Below are 17,512 nucleotides of genomic sequence, written 5' to 3' on the forward strand. Positions count from 1 at the left end.
GGCCTCACTGACTGTCATGGGACTGCAAATTGGTTCAGGAACTGTAAAGGCCAGTGCCAAGACTTCTCAAAAAGCTAAACACATATCTATGGCATGACCCAGCTGTGACACTCCTTGGTATGCCCAAAGGACTGGCCTGCTATTCCCCAGACACTTGCTTATCTATGCTCATCACTGCTCTATCAACAGCAGCCAGGAAATGAAACAACCTCAATGCCCTGCAACTGGTGAATGAACAGTGAAAATGTGGTAATGTACACAATGTAATTCTTTGCAACTCTAAAGAAAGTGAAATTTGCAAGCAAATATATGGAATTGGAATATATCATTCTGAATAAGGTAACCCAGGAATAGAAATACTGCATGTTCTCTATCATTTGTGGATCCTAGCTCTGAATCTTTAGTTGGTGCATTGCCTGGAGTGACCACAAAAACCAGGAAAGTGAAAGGTACAAAAGGGACCAGGGTGGGGGTGGGCAGGGGCTGGAAGCAGCTCTGCAGAGGGGAATAGCAGGACACAGATGTTATCAAGGGAGAAGTGTGAAAATGGGAAGGACCTTTGGATGAGGGAGGGAGGAGAAAACAAAATGAAGGGAGAGACAGGGACAAAGAACACTAAAGATGTTTTTAAAAGCCTTAGGGAAACATGTTGTTTTATGTTTACTTTAAAATATGTGAATATGCCTGGCAGAGATCCACTGAGGCCCAGGTGCATGGAAGAAAGCCACAGCTCTACCCTGGGACACTCTTCCTGGCTTGGAAGAAACCAACCATGAGCCTGCCTGGCACCTGTTATTGGTGAAATTATTAAGGCCACTCCACGTAGTTAAAAGGATATTTATTTAATGGTGTAACTTACAAATTAAGGGATAGGTAGGTCGCGGGGTCTGGGGAAGGTGTATCACAGTCAAGTGGTGTTCTCTGGAGCTCTGCTCGGTCCACCTCCACCGTTCAGGGTCCCGGAACAGAGAGTGCTGGCCCATCCAGATCTCTGGTCTCCAGGTGCCTCCTCTGGCCCTGCCTCGTAGGCGTGACAGTTGCCAGAGTCTCAATGGGGGTTGGAACTTCCAGATCCAAGCTGGAATGGCTACCCACTACATCTCCCCCTTTTTGTCTAAATAAGAAGTTTCTAAACTAATACAAGACTATGTACAAAGGAATGGTTATCGAATATTGTCCAGGAATAATGAGAGATAATGACCTAGATAAGATGGAACTACAACCAATGCAAACAGTATCAAGCAAGAAACACATACTAAAATCCAGAGAAGTATAGAGCATAGGTAAATGGCATGTTATAAAGATCATTCCAAAAGGTGTCCTATCCTAAAGAACCTGAATCTAATACTTAATATGTTTTATCTAAGATATTATATATACTAAGTTGTAACTATAACTGCTAGTCTTCAATCCCATCAAAGACCTGAGAAGGAACATAATGGTACCTGAGAAATGGTAGATGGATGCAAGCAACTTTCAGGAGTCTTGCAAGAGTAGACCAAGACAGCTGGCAGCCTGGACAGTCACCTAATGTTTCTCAGCCTTGTTGGTGCATTCAAATTGGCTACAGGCCTAGATGTATCTGACAGACCATTTTCAGAAGCAGGAATTCTGAAAGACCATCTTACCCTGTCTTGGCAGAGTACAGTGGTCGCTTTTCTTGTGTCCCGCTTGTCCAGAAAGGACAACATTACATTTGTACTGTCAGCCGTCAAGGCAAGGGCAGTTCTTTGCCCAGTAGGCCATTTTGTGCCAAGAAGACAAACTTCCAAATGGAAATGTCTTAGAAGCACAACATTCTCTCAGGATCAAATTGGTGCAGCTAGGAGCAATTGTGTCTCACGTCAACAGAATTCTAAGTTATTTAAATGCCATATTCTCTAGGTCTATGAAGTGTTTGAAGATTACCTGTCCACCTGACCTATGTATCTGTAAATCTGAATAACCTAATTAACGTAACTATAGAGATGACAGGCATAGGTGACTATAAATCTATAAGTCTTATCTACTGAAATAACCTAAGGACTAAGGCTATTAAGGGATAGGTAGGTTGCAGGGTCTGGGGAAGGTGTATCGCAATCCAGCGGTGTTCTCTGGAGCTCTGCTCGGTCCACCTCCACTGTTCAGGGTCCCGGAACAGAGAGCACTGGCCCATCCAGATCTCGGGTCTCCAGGCACCTCCCCTGGCCCTGCCTCGTAGGCGTGACAGTTGCCAGAGTCTCAATGGGGATTGGAACTTCCAGATCAAAGCTGGAATGGCTACCCACTACAACCTGTGGTGCTGAGCAGTGGGACTCCACTATGTGAGTGAGTATATGGTAGGGAAATGAGCGATGAGAGAGAAAGAGAGGCAGAAAGGTTCATGTGCTGGGGAAAGAGCTGGATCTGAATAGTCAGAGCAGTAAAGAACCAGCTGGTTTGAGAGGCCTGCTTGCTACCCAGGTCCATGGTAATATCGGGCCCAGGCTGCTGCTAGGGACCATGCATGGGTCCATGGCCCTGATGGAGCCATGATCATCTGTGTTGATGTCCATGGCTCCTTTTACCACTGAGGGCCCTCTAGATGTCCACCACCTGTGACCATGTTGGTGTCCAAGGGATGTACCCCCAAAGGGGCCATGCTGTTGCAAGAGGCCTGCACTGCCACCCAGGTCCATGATGATGTCCAGGCCCAAACTGTTGCTGAGTGCCAGTTCTGGGTCTATGGCCCTGCTACAACCCGGCTCTGTGCTGATGTCAGTGGCTCCTGTTGCTGCAGAGGGCTATGCAGAGGCCCATAGCCCTAAGGCCATGTCGGTGTTTCAGGGTCACATCACCAGGGCCATACAGAGCTGGGTGGCCTGTACTGCCATGTGAGACCATAGAGATCTCTGGATCTGAATTGTAGCCAAGTCTAGGTCTATGGCCTTATCACAGCCAGGGTCTGCATTGATGTCCGTGGCTCCTGTTACCATTGAAGGCCAAGAGGATGCCCAGGGGCTGGGCTGTTACATGGGGACATGTTGGTGCTTAGGTGCCATGCTGCCACTGGGCCCAAGCAGATCTGGGTGACTTGCTCTGCCACCTAGGACCATAATAACATCAGGGCCTGAACTGTTGGCAGGGATGATGTCTGGGTCTATGGTCCTACTGCAGCCTGGTCTGTATTGATGCCCACGGCCTGTGTTGCCAGCAAAGGCCATATGAATGCCCAGGATCTGGGCTGCTGTGGCAAGGTTGGTGTCCAAGGGTTGTGCTGCTGCTGGGGCTATACAGACCTGAGTGATATGTGCTGCCAACTGGGGCCATGGTTTTGTACAGGCCCAGCCTATAGCCAGAGCCATGTTTGGGTCTGTGGCCCAGCTGCCACCAGGGTCTGAGTTGGTGGCCATGACTCCTGTAGCCATTGAGGGCCATGAGGATGCCTAGGATCTGGGCTGCCTTCTGAGGCCATGTTGCTGTTCAAGGACCATATAGTCACTGGGTCCATGCCAATCTGTGTGATCTGCAATGCCAATGAGGGCCATGGTAACATTCTGGCCCAGGCTGATTACAAGGACCATGGCTGGGTCTGTAGCCCAACCACAGTCAAGGTCTGTGTTGATATCGACAGCCTGTGTTGCCATCAAGGGCCACATGGATGACTGGGGTCTGGGCTTCCACCTAGGGCTATGTTAGTTTCCAAGGGCCACATCAATGCCAGGGCCATAGAGATCTGAGTTGCTTGCACTGCCATCCAGTGCCATGGTATCATCCAGGCCTGGGCTGCCACCCAGGGCCATGTCTGGGTCTGTGACCCTGCCACAGCCACAGTCTGTATTGATGTCTGTGGCTCCTGTTACCACTTAAGACAGTGAGGATAGGGCCGCACAGAGTTGGCCCCGCCCCTCACTGGCTGCAACATTAGGAGGAAGAACTGGCCCTGCCACCTACCAACTGCAGCACTAGGGAGAGTGGGCACTGTACCTTGCCTGGACAACACAGTAGAGCTGATCATATTGGCTGGGGTGCAGGTAGCCAGCCCTGAAGGCATGAGAGTGGGAGAGCTGGCACCACTGTCTGTCTGTCATATGGTAGCATGGGTGAGGGAGAGGTGCACCTCTCTCCCCTTGATACCTACTGAAGGCAGGAAAGCTGGTTCTGGGGTCATGAGAGTGGGAGAACTGACCCTAGCCCTCATCAGCTGCAGCACTTGGGAGAGTGGGACTTGCACCACATCTGGGCAGAACAATAGAGCTGACCCTGTTGATGGGGCACAGGTGATCTAGTCCTGTGAACGTGCATGAGAGATCTGCTATATGGTGGGGTGGGTGAGGGAGAGATGCCCTCCCCATGTACCTACCCTTGATGCCATGCAGGTAAAATAGCCAACACTGAAGCTGTAAGAACAGGAGAGCTTTTCCTGCCCCTCACAGGCTGTAAAGTTTGGGAGAAAGGGCCCTGCACCTCACCCAGGCAACACAGTAGAGCTGACCCTGTTGGAAGGGATGCAAGTGAGCAGGCTCTGAGAGCATGAGAGCAAAAGAGATGACCCTGACCCTGACCCCCATCTGCCATGTGGTGGCATGGGTGAGGGAAAGATATCCTCCCCCTCCCCCTTGCCTCATGTGGCAGGCAGGAGAGCTGGCCTTGGGGGCATGAGAGTGGGAGAATTGGTCTTGTACCTCATCAACTGCAGTACTGGGGAGAGTGGGCCCCGCATGTCCCCTGGGCCTGATGGCGTGGGTGCTAGTGAGCTGGTCCCGAGGGCAGGAGAACTGGCTCCACTCTTGCTGAATGCTGTAGTGGATTTGCTAGCCATGGCAATGCTAGAGACCTCGACCTGGTGGTGTGGATGATGGAAAGCTGACAGGTTAACCAACCCAGCTATAATCCAGGCCTAGAACCAGGGCTATGAGTTGGCCCAGCCCAACATTCACCTTTTCTGTGAACTGCTGGAGCATGTGAAGGGGCCAGGCCTGCAGATCCAAAGCTACAGGATCTCCATGACATGGGATAACAACAGGATATTCAAGAGGAGTCCCAGTGAAAGCTTAGTATCAAGGATGTAGCAGAAGTTAGAGGCCTTGAATCAGATCAATGACTCATTGCAAAGAATATTTACAACTAAAGATGTATGGACTAAGGGGTATACTGTGTGGCTCACTGTGTCACACTACAGCTTCCAGGATGAGACTTTATGTTACTTTTCTCTTTTTGTATGTTAGTTTACTATTTGTTTTTGTTTTCTTTTAAATTTTATTTTATTTGTGAGGTAGAGGTTGCAAGAGCAGAGGGAGGGTAGATATAAAGGGACAGGGAGATGAATGGGCTTGGGATGCATGGTATGAAATCCACAAAGAATCAATAAAAGTAAATAAATAAATAAATAAATAAATAATATGTGAATATATTATATGTACACATTTAATGAACTTATAGCGCTTGAAGTGATAAAGCTTTCCCCAAAAAGCCATATACTATGTAACAAAACCCCCAGTGCCAGGCATAGGAAGCCTTTCTTCACATAGTTGTTTGGGAATGTGGGATGAAAGGGATTTCCAAAATAATATAGGCTATTACTGTTGTCCTTATTTTCCTCCAAGAACTTGAAGATAAGACCTTATTGCGAAGAAATCACACACTTTGGACCAGAGGTTGGAAAAATTGAGCTGAAACTTGTCTAAGAGTTTCTTCCCTAAGGACTAGTTCTTGTAATTTCTTTTTTACCAGAGCCAATTCTCTCTCAACCTTAGCTGATAATTTCCATGAATACTTAAGTCCTTATCAGGTTGTAAGGTTTGAGATAAATTACTTAGTTCTTGAGTAGTTAATCCAATTATGGACCATAGCCAGTTAACATCGCCCAGCTATTTTTGAAAATCATTAGGAGTTGGCAATTGAACTCTCCTGATTTGTACTTTCTGTGGTCGAATTTTTTGTAAACCTATCTTATATCTTAAATAATTAACAGAATTTTCTCTTTGTATTTTTTTTTTCAGGAGCAATTTGTAACCCCCAGCAAGACAAAATTTTCTTTACTTTATCAAACATTTTTTTTAAAGTATCTGTATTTGAATCAGTCAGTAAGATATCATGCATGCAATGAAAATTTTTAAATTGAGGAAATTGTTTACAAATTATTTCTAATGGCTATTTTACAAAATAGTGGCACAATATGGGGCTTTTTAACATTCCTTGTCGAAGTATTTTTCACTGATGTCTTTTAACAGGTTGAGCATTATTATAAGTAGGCACTGTGAAGACAAATCTTTCTTTATTCCTTTCTTGTAAAAGTATAGTAAAAAAGCAGTCTTTTAAATCAATCACTATAATAGACCATCCTTAGGTAAGAAAGAAGGCAAGGGAATTCCAGGCTGTAAAGAGCCCATTGACTGAATCATCTTATTAGCGGCTCTTAAATCTGTTAACATTCTCCATTTTACAGACTTCTTTTGAATGACAAATATAGAATTCCAAGGACTTGTTGATTCTTCAATATGTTGAAAATTTATCTGCTCCTGTACCAGTTGTTCTAGTGCCTGTATGTCAAATTCCATTGTTCCACGCACACAGGTTTGTCAGTTAACCATTTTAAAGGTGGGGCTGTTGGTACCTTTGAAAGACCAACAGCTGTTGTGTCCTGCTTATGAACAACCTGATGGTCTGTGCCTGTTCTTGATGACACCTTCTAATATTTTTTCAGAAGCACTCTTTATTTTATGGTTTGTTTCTGATATTGGAAGAATGATAATCTGTGCTTTCCATTGCTGCAACAAATCTCATTCCCATAAATTCATGGCTATATTAGCCACATAAGGTTTAATTTTCCTATTTGTCTTTCTGGCCCTATACAATTTATCCATCTTACATTTTGTTTTACTTGAGATAAAGTTTCAAATCCCTAAAAGCTGAATAAATATTGTCCTAAAGAGGCCAATCTGGATACCAAGATTTTGGTGAAATTATTATTACATCCACTCCTCTGTCTATTAAACCTTCTTTTTCAATGCCATTTATTTGTATTTTAGCTTTGGTGTCTGATCATTTGCCAAAATACTTGTTTTCTGGTCTCTCCTGAATTTTTTGTTTTATCTACTCAAGCTGTTCTGTCATTGACTACATCCAGAGCAGTGTTGTTTTTAACAACAGGCAGTAAATTTTTAATTGCTTTGTGGATGAGTTTCTCAGATGTTGACAGGGGATGACTGGATCAAATTTGATATTGTGGCCTGCAAGAGGCCCCTTAGGGCATTTAGTGATGACAGAGGGTTATCTTGCCTATCCCTTGTTTATCTGCATTCATTAGTCCAATGCTAGCATTTACCATACCTTCTGCAAACTCTAGAAGACTGGGGCTTTTGTTTCTAAGAATGCCTTGCCTACAATCCCTTTTCAAATGACATTGCTTACTACAATTAAAACATCTGGCATTTTTATTTTTTCTTAAAACTTTTAGAAATTACTTCTATTATCAAGGCAGCATCATAAGCATGAAATCCAATATTCATTCATGTATTGGTGCTGACCTTGCCTTTAAAGGCCTAATCACCCTTTTGCATTCTGAACTAGCATTTTCAAAAGCAAAAGATGTGATTAACAATTGTCTGACTTCTGGATCTGATACTATTCTATTCACAACTGAAGTAATTCTTTGCAAAAAAAAAACAAAAACAAAAAAACCTGAAGGCTTCTTTTGAGCCTTGTATAATTTTAGTAAATGACTCAAACCTCTTTCCTGATTTTTCAACATTGTCCCAAGCATTTAAAGCTGCTAATGATATAGCACCAATGTGTGATCATCAAATCTGCCAAATCTGCCTTTGTAACTCAGCATATTGACCTTCACCTAGATACTGGTTTTGGTAAGTATTCATTCCTCTAGTCCTATTTTGTTGTTCCATGGCCCTAGCTTCCTTTTTCTACCATGTTCACCATTGCAACTGATGACCAGCTTCCAATACTGCTGTTGCCAAATCCTTCCAGTCTTGGAGGATAATTCTGTTCTGAGTTGCCCATGAATTTAATTACTGCTTCACATAGTGTGAAGGTATACCATATTAATGGACCACTTCCTTAAATTTCCTTAAATCTAACATTTCTATAGATTCCATTTAACTTCCTGAGAATCTTGGTGGTATCTACTGGCTTCTGGTAGTTTTTATATAACAATATAAACAAAGGTTGGTTTTCTAACAACCTTAGGCCACCATTCTTCAATTTCATCATGTGGTGGTACATTAAGTTCTTGTGTAAATTGCTGTGTCTGAGTCTGAGTATTTTTCTTATTTTCATTTACAGGTCTTTCTAATATTTGTGTCTTATCAATCTACTTTTCACATTTGGCACAAAAGATTACTATGGCTATAAAGAATAAAATACAGGGGTTGGGGATTTAGCTCAGTAGTAGAGCACTTGCCTACTAAGCACAAGGCCCTGGGTTCAGTCCTCAGCTATGGAAAATAAAATAAAATAAAAATTATCAGACTGATATAATTATAATCAGTATTATATCAATCTCAGTGAAGTCATTTACCTTTTTATTTTCTGCTTCTATTTTCAAGCCATATAAAGTAGCATTATGCAGGGTCTTAATGCCCTCCATTATGATATTTCTCATCCTTAATATAGAAAATAATTTTCCTTTTAATATTACTTAACTCTGTCTTTGAGGACTTCCCAGGTGTGTTAGCAAATCTGATGGCTTCTCAGTTTGTCCACACCTGGCGTGATTTCTCTGTCTGTGTAGTCATGCCACATTCTGGAGCACCAAATGTTGTTTTAAACTAAATCTCAACTGTTTGATTTTAACAAAAAAGATTCAGGAGCCTGATGTTGAGCCTGCCAGCTCAGAGAGGCAGAGACCTCTTTGACCTTTCTCTTCTGCTGATGTCACAGAAAAAATGACTTTTTCCTATACTTTCTCAAACAAAATTCCTCAAACTCAATGTTCTTCCTTGTACTTCCTGTGCATCTCCCTATCCATCCTCCTGGCTCCCTCTTACTCTCTGAGGTTATTTCCTGTCAACTGGTTGCTTACTTTGCCTTTTGACTTATGGTTGACTTTATTTAATTCTGTTTACAATAAAAAGAAAACTCTTACATTAAAGGTGTATGCTAAGGCTGAGTTACACACTAGAAACAGGTTTTTCTAGTGGCTAATGCAATCTCTGGGTTCATGATGTGATCAAATATCCTGCAACACAAGCACTAACTAACCTTAACCCTAACATTGATTTTAATGCTAAACATATCCATAATCCTGAAAATAAATCCAGTTCTTACACTAACCTAAATAGTACCCTGGCCCAAATTTTCACTCAACCCCTAACCATAAAAATAACATTAGAGATAGGCCTGTGGCAGTGGCCCACAGAGGTAGACGGGCCCGGTGGCAGCGGCCGACAGGGACATTCAGGCCCGGTGGCAGCCAGCAGAGACATACAGGCCCAGCGGCAGCCCACAGAGGTAGACAGGCCCAGCTGCGGAGACAAGCAGACGCAGGTAGGCCCGCGGAGGCAGACTGCAGAAGTAGATGGGCCCAGCGGCAGAGACAAGCAGATGCAGGTAGGCCTGTGGTAGCAGCCCGTGGAGGTAGACAGGCCCGGCGGCGCCGGCGGCGGCGGCCGACAGGGACATTCAGGCCTGGCGGCAACCGGCAGAGACACACAGGCCCAGTGGTGGCCCACAGAGGTAGACAGGCGACTCGGTGGAAACAAGCAGACACAGGTAGGTCCACAGCGGCGGCCCGCAGAGGTAGACGGGCCCAGCAGCAGTGACAAGCAGAGGTAGGTAGGCACGGGGCAGCAGCCGGCAGAGACATACAGGCCCAGCAGCAGCTGGCAGAGAGATACAGGCCCAGCTGTGGCCTGCAGAGGCAGACAGACACAGTGGCAGCTGACAGGGATATACAGGCCCGGAGGTGGACCGCAAAGGTAGACAGGCCTAGGGACGGAGACAAGCAGACGCAGCTTGGAACAGGGACGCCTCTAACCCCAACACCTGGGGAAGAAGCTATCTCCATGGGATGGAACCAGAACGAATCTGAACACTCCGTCTGAGGACAACCCAGGGTCCAGCTGCTGATCCTGTGAAACCCAACAACTTGGAGGTGTTGGTGAGACTACCCCGCTCAGCTGAAACCCATCTGGGAGCGGATTCAGATGCCTACAGTTTGAAGTCTGAAGAAACAAGATCAGCTGAGGAATTGACAAATGAACAAAACGTGACCTGGGAACACAGAAGAAGGTGCTACCCAGACAACAAACCAGATCACCAGAATCATAAGTATATACTTCACCGACTGAAATCAGCTGCCCCTGAAGAAATATCCCAATAGCACCAATTTAATCAAGAACCCCTACTAAACCAAGACTAAAAATTAGAACAAGAGAGGCACTCTCAGACACAGACACCACTAGCACCGCACAGAGGAAGAGATGAGTAGACGCCAGTGCAAAAATACAGGCAACAACATAAAGACCTATATGGCAACATCAGAACTTAGTGATTCTACACCTGCAAGACCTGAACATACCAAGACAGAAGAAACAGAAGAAATCAACCCTAAAAATGACATTAAGAAGATGATAGAGGCCCTTAAAGAAGAAATAAAACATTCCCTCAAAGAGGAAATAAAAACTTTCCTTAAAGAGGAAATGAAAAACTACCTTAAAGAGGAAATAAAAAACTCCCTTAAAGAAATGGAAGAAAAAACGAACAAAAAAATGGGAAGAAATCAAATCAAGCCAAGAAAAAGCAATTAAACAGATGAAAGAAACATTACAAGATCTGAAAAATGAATTTGAGACAATAAAGAAAACACATGCTGAGGGAATGCTGGAAATAGAAATCCTGACTAAATGAACAGGAACTGCAGAAACAAGCATAACCAACCGATTGCAAGAGATGGAACAGAGAATCTCTGACACTGAAGACACGATAGAGAAAATAGATGCATCAAAGAAAACATTAAAGACAAAAAAGTCATAACACAAAACGTCCAGGAAATTTGGGACACCATGAAAAGACCAAACCTAAGAATAATAGGGATAGAAGAAGGAGAAGAATACCAACTCAAAGGCACAGAAAATATATTCAACAAAATCATAGAAGAAAACTTTCCTAACCTAAAGAAAGAAATACCTATGAAGATACAAGAAGCTTACAGAACACCGAATAGGCTGGATCCAAAAAAAAAGTCCCCTCGCCACATAATAATCAAAACACTAAACACACAGAACAAAGAAAAAATATTAAGAGCCACAAAGAAAAAAGACCAAGTAACATATAAAGGCAAACCCATCAGAATAACACCAGACTACTTAATAGAGACTATGAAAGCTAGAAGATCATGGACAAATCTCATGCAGACACTAAGAGACCACGGATGCCAACCCAGACTATTATACCCAGCTAAACTCTCAATCACCATAGGCGGAGTAAACAAAATATTTCAGGATAAAACCAGATTTAATCAATACCTGTCCACAAACCCAGCCCTACAGAAAGCACTAGAAGGGAAAATCCAACCCAAAGAAGCTAAACACATCCATGAAAAATCAAGCAATAGATAATCCTACACCAACATACACCAAAGAAGGACAACACAACACAACCACAAAAAATAACAGGAATTAACAATCACTGGTCATTAATATCCATCAATATCAATGGTCTCAACTCACCTATAAAAGACACAGGCTAACAGAATGGATAAGAAAACAGGATGCATCCATCTGCTGCATACAAGAAACACACCTTAACTTCAAAGACAGACACTAACTCCAAGTAAAGGGCTGGGAAAAGGCTTTCCAAGCAAATGGACCTAAGAAACAAGCTGGTGTAGCTATCCTAATATCTAATAAAATAGACTTCAAACTAAAATCAATCAAAAGAGATTAGGATGGACATTATAATATTTATCACGGAAAAAATCCACCAAGATGAAGTCTCGATTCTAAACATTTATGCTCCAAATACAAAAGCACCCACATTCATAAAAGAAACACTACTAAAGTTTAAAACGCACATCAAACCCCACATATTAGTAGTGGGAGATTTTAACACACCACTCTCACCAAAAGATAGATCTACCAGACTGAAACTTAACAAAGAAATAAAGGACCTAACAGATGTTATGACTCAAATGGACCTAATAGATATCTACAGAATATTCTATCCTAACACAAAAGAATATACCTTCTTCTCAGCACCCCATGGAACCTTCTCAAAAATTGACCACATGCTTGGACACAAAACAAATCTCAACAGATACAAAAAAATTGGAATAACCTCCTGTATCTTATCAGACCACCATGCCTTAATGTTAGACCTCAACAACAACAAAAATTATAGAAAACCCACAAACTCATGGAAACTGAATAATGCCCACCTGAAACATCAATGGATCAAGGAAAAAATAAAGAAAGAAATTAAAGATTTCCTAGAATTCAATGAAAATGAAAGTACAACATACCCAAACTTATGGGACACTATGAAAGCAGTGCTAAGAGGAAAATTCATAGCTCTAAATGCACACATGAAGAAGATAGAGCAATCCCATACCAATGAATTAACAGCACAACTGAAAGCTCTAGAACAAAAAGAAACAAACTCACCCAGGAGAAACAGACGTCAGGAAATAATCAAATTGAGGGCTGAAATCAACAAAATAGAAAACAAGAGAACAATACAAAAAAAAATCAATGAAACAAAGAGTTGGTTCTTTGAAAAAATCAACAAGATAGACAAACCCCTAGCCAAATTAAACAAAAGGCAAAGAGAGAGCACCCAAATTAACAAAATCAGAAATGAAAAGGGAGACATAACAACAGACAATGAGGAAACCCAGAGAATCATCAGATCATACTTCAAAAACCTGTACTCCACAAAAATGGAAAACCAGGAAGAAATGGACAATTTTCTGGATAAATACCACATACCAAAATTAAATCAAGACCAGATAAACCATTTAAATAGACCAATAACCCCTAAAGAAATAGAAACAGTCATCAAAAGTCTCCCAACCAAAAAAAGCCCAGGACCAGAAGGTTTCAGTGCAGAATTCTACCAGACTTTCAAAGAAGAACTAATACCAATCCTCTTCAAAGTGTTCCACACAATAGAAACAGAAGGAACACTACCAAACTCTTTTTATGAGGCTACAATTACCCTCATACCCAAACCACACAAAGATGCAACAAAGAAAGAGAACTACAGACCAATCTCCCTCATGAACATTGATGCAAAAATACTCAACAAAATATTGGCAAACCAAATCCAAGAATACATCAAAACAATCATCCATCACGACCAAGTACAAAAATCAGTCAATGTAATACACCATATAAACAAACTGAAAGAAAAAAAACACATGATCATCTCCTTAGATGCTAAAAAAGCCTTTGACAAAATCCAACACCCCTTCATGATAAAGGTCTTAGAAAGATCAGGAATACAAGGAACATTTCTAAACATAATAAAAGCAATTTATAGCAAGCCAACAGCAAACATCAAATTAAATGGAGAGAAACTCAAAGCGATACCACTAAATTCAGGAACAAGACAAGGCTGTCCACTCTCCCCATATTTATTCAATATAGTACTAGAAGTTCTAGCTAGAGCAATAAGACAACAAAAGGAGAGCAAAGGGATACAAATTGGCAAGGAAGAAGTCAAACTTTCACTATTTGCAGATGATATGTATACATAAGTGACCCCAAAAACTCTACCAGGGAACTCCTACAGCTGATAAACTCCTTCAGTAAAGGGGCAGGATACAAGATCAACTCAAAAAAATCAGTAGCCCTCCTATACACAAATGATAAAAGGGCTGAGAAAGAAGTCAGAGAAACATCACCCTTTACAATAGCCACAAATAATATAAAATACCTTGGGATAACACTAACTAAACAAGTGAAGGACCTTTTTGATAAGAACTTTAAATCTCTAAAGAAAGAAATTGAAGAAGATATCAGAAAATGGAAGGATCTCCCATGCTCATGGATAGGTAGGATTAACATAGTAAAAATGGCAATCTTAACAAAAGCAATCTACAGATTCAATGCAATCCCCATCAAAATCCCAACACAATTCTTCACAGACTTGGAAAGAAAAATACTCAACTTTATATGGAAAAACAAAAGCCCCAGGATAGCTAAAAGAATCCTATATGATAAAGCAACCCTTGGAGGCACAACCATCCCTGACCTCAAACTCTACTATAGAGCTATAGTAATAAAAACAGCTTGGTACTGGTATAAAAACTGACATACGGACCAATGGAATCAAATTGAAGACCCTGACATTAATCCATGCACATATGAACACCTGGTTTTTGACAAAGGAGCCAAAACTATACAATGGAAAAAAAGAAAGTATCTTCAACAAATGGTGCTGGCATAACTGGATGTCAATATGTAAAAGATTACAAATAGATCCATATCTGTCACCATGCACAAAATTCAAGTCCAAGTGGATCGAAGACCTGAACATAAATCCAGTTACACTAAACTTAATAGAAAAGAAAATAGGAAGCACTCTTGAACACATTGGCACCGGAGACCATTTCCTAAATAAAACACCAACAGCACAGACCCTGAGCACAACAATTAATAAATGGGACCTCTCAAAACTGAGAAGCTTTTGCAGGGCAAAAGACACAGTCAATAAGACAAAAAGACAGCCAACAGAATGGGAAAAGATCTTCACCAACCCCACAGCTGACAGAGGATTGTTCTCCACAATATATAAAGAACTCAAGCCGGGCGGTGGTGGCGCACGCCTTTAATCCCAGCACTCGGGAGGCAGAGGCAGGCTGATCCCTGTGAGTTTGAGGCCAGCCTGGGCTATCAAGTGAGTTCCAGGAATGGTGCAAAGCTATGCAGAGAAACCCTGTCTCGAAAAACCAAAAAAAAAAAAAACCTCAAGAAACTAGACATCAAAGTACTGAACAGTCCAATTAAAAAATGGGCTAAAGAGCTAAACAGAGATTTCACAAAACAAGAACTACAAATAGCTGAAAGACATTTAAAGAAATGCTCAACATCCTTAATCATCAGAGAAAAGCAAATCAAAATGACTCTGAGATACCACCTTACACCTGTTAGAATGGCTACGATCAAAAACACCAATGACAGTCAATGTTGGAGAGGATGTGGAGCAAAGGGAACACTCCTCCACTGTTGGTGGGAATGTAAACTTGTACAACCACTGTGGAAATCAGTATGGCGGTTTCTCAGAAAATTAGGAATTGAACTACCTCAAGACCCAGCCATCCCACTCTTGGGCATATACCCAAGGAATGCTGATTCATACCATAAAGATACGTGCTCAGCTATGTTCATATCAGCACTATTTATAATAGCCAGAACCTGGAAACAACCTAGATGCCCATCAATGGAAGAATGGATAAAAAAAATGTGGTACATATACACAATGGAGTACTACTCAGCAAAGAAAAACAATGAAAGCATGAAATTTGTAGGCAAATGGATGGAACTAGAAAAAATCATCCTGAGTGAGGTAACCCAAACACAGAAAGACAGTCATGGTATGCACTCACTCATAGGTGGATTCTAGATATAAAATAAAGAACAATCAGACCACAACCCATAGAACCATAGAGGCTATATATATAGCATGGAGGTCCCTAGGACGACTGTGGCTTATAATTAATTTCAGTTTTACTCAATTATTGAAAAAAATAGCCAAATGAATGGAAACACATGAACTATGAACCAAAGGTTGAGGGGTCCCCAGCTGGATCAGGCCCTCTGAATAGGTGAGACAGTTGATTGGCTTGATCAGTTTGGGAGGCAACTAGGCAGTGGGACCAAGTCCTGTGCTCATTGCATGAGTTGGCTGTTTGAAACCTGGAGCTTATGCAGGGACACTTGGCTCAGTCTGGGAGGAAGGGACTGGACCTGCCTGGACTGAGTCTACCAGGTTGATCACAGTCCTCGGGGGAGGACTTGTTCTGGAGGAGGTGGGAATCGGGGGTAGGCTGGGGGTAAGGGAAGGGGGTGGGAGCATTTAGAATAGGGGAACCCATGGCTGATATGTAGAACTGAATGGTATTGTAAAATAAGATATATATATGTATATAACATTAATCCTACTCATAATCCTAAGAGTAACCCTAGATTATTCCTAGCATAATCTTGTCCCCTAAAACTTGACTTAAATATAACATCAATCATTTATGTAACTCTAATCATAGTGCTAAATATAAACCTGACACTAAATCTAACCTTAATTTGGGCACTAGACCTAACTCTAACCAATAATTCTAATCCTTGTCCCTAACCCTTTACTCTACAACATTTCCCTAAAAAATAACCTTAATCCTAATACTTACCTCTTAATTTAATTCTACCCTAAGACCTAACCCTTAACATTAATCTTAAATTTAACCTCTGAGTATAGCTCCTAAACTGAAATTCAACCCTCATCCTTAACTCTAACCCTAACCTTAAACCTAATCCATAACTCTCATCCCCATGATGGCTATTCTTGGATGTCAATGAGGCTGGATCTGGAAGCAACAAAATTGCAAGCTTCTAGGCACTCTCATGAGGGACTTTCATGATCAGATTATTTGAAGGAGGAAGCTACACACTAAATTAAAGTGGCTCTTTGTGGTGGCAGCCCATATTAGGGGACTCAGAATCAGAAAACTGCATTTTGCCTCCTTGCATTTACTCTTACTGGGGAGTTCATGTATATTGTTGCTCAACATTCCTTCACTATTATTACAACCATCTTATTTGAACTTCCAACATAAGCTGAAGTCCAGCTGCTCTCCAGTAATCCTCCATGCCTTCAGCACCTGATTGAAACTGCTGAGATATCTAGCCTCCTGAAATGGAAACTAGTGGATTTTCCATCTCTCCAATGTGACACAGCAATTTTTGGATTACTGGGATCATATCCTTTAAGGCAGTCTAAAAAAAAAAACCCAAGCATATGTATTCTATAAGTTGTCTTCCTTTAGAAAGCACTAACTAATACAATTTCAAACATACCAGAAACAGAACCTTAACTTTAAGCCAAAGTACTAAGCCAAACCCTAGCCTAAACAAGCCTAACCCTGTAGCAGACTTTCTTGGACCTCCAGTCCCTAATCATGACACAGACACTTATTATGAATGCTCAGCCTTATCTAAACTTGTGTCCAGCTTGTTTTTTATGTTAACTTAAATTAACCCATTTCGATTAATCTACATGCTGCTCTGAGGCTCATTTACCTCATCTATGTACTGTCCATCCAGCTTCCCTGCTTCAACTGTGTCTGGCTAGCTGGCTCCCAGGTGGCTGGCTGGCTCCCCTTTCCTCTCTGACTTACCTATCCTTCCTGTGCCTAGCTATTGGCTGTTCAGTTTTTTATTAGACCAATCAGGTGCCTTAGGCAGGCAAGGTAAAACAGCAACACATCTTTACACAGTTTAACAATTATTCTGTAACACAAACAAATGCAACATATTTTTACATAGTTAAACAAATATTCTATTCCACAGCACTTCCCCCTTTTGTCTAAATAAAAAAGAAAGGT

This window comes from Peromyscus leucopus, chromosome 9, assembly GCF_004664715.2.
Source record: "Peromyscus leucopus breed LL Stock chromosome 9, UCI_PerLeu_2.1, whole genome shotgun sequence".
NCBI lineage: Eukaryota > Metazoa > Chordata > Mammalia > Rodentia > Cricetidae > Peromyscus > Peromyscus leucopus.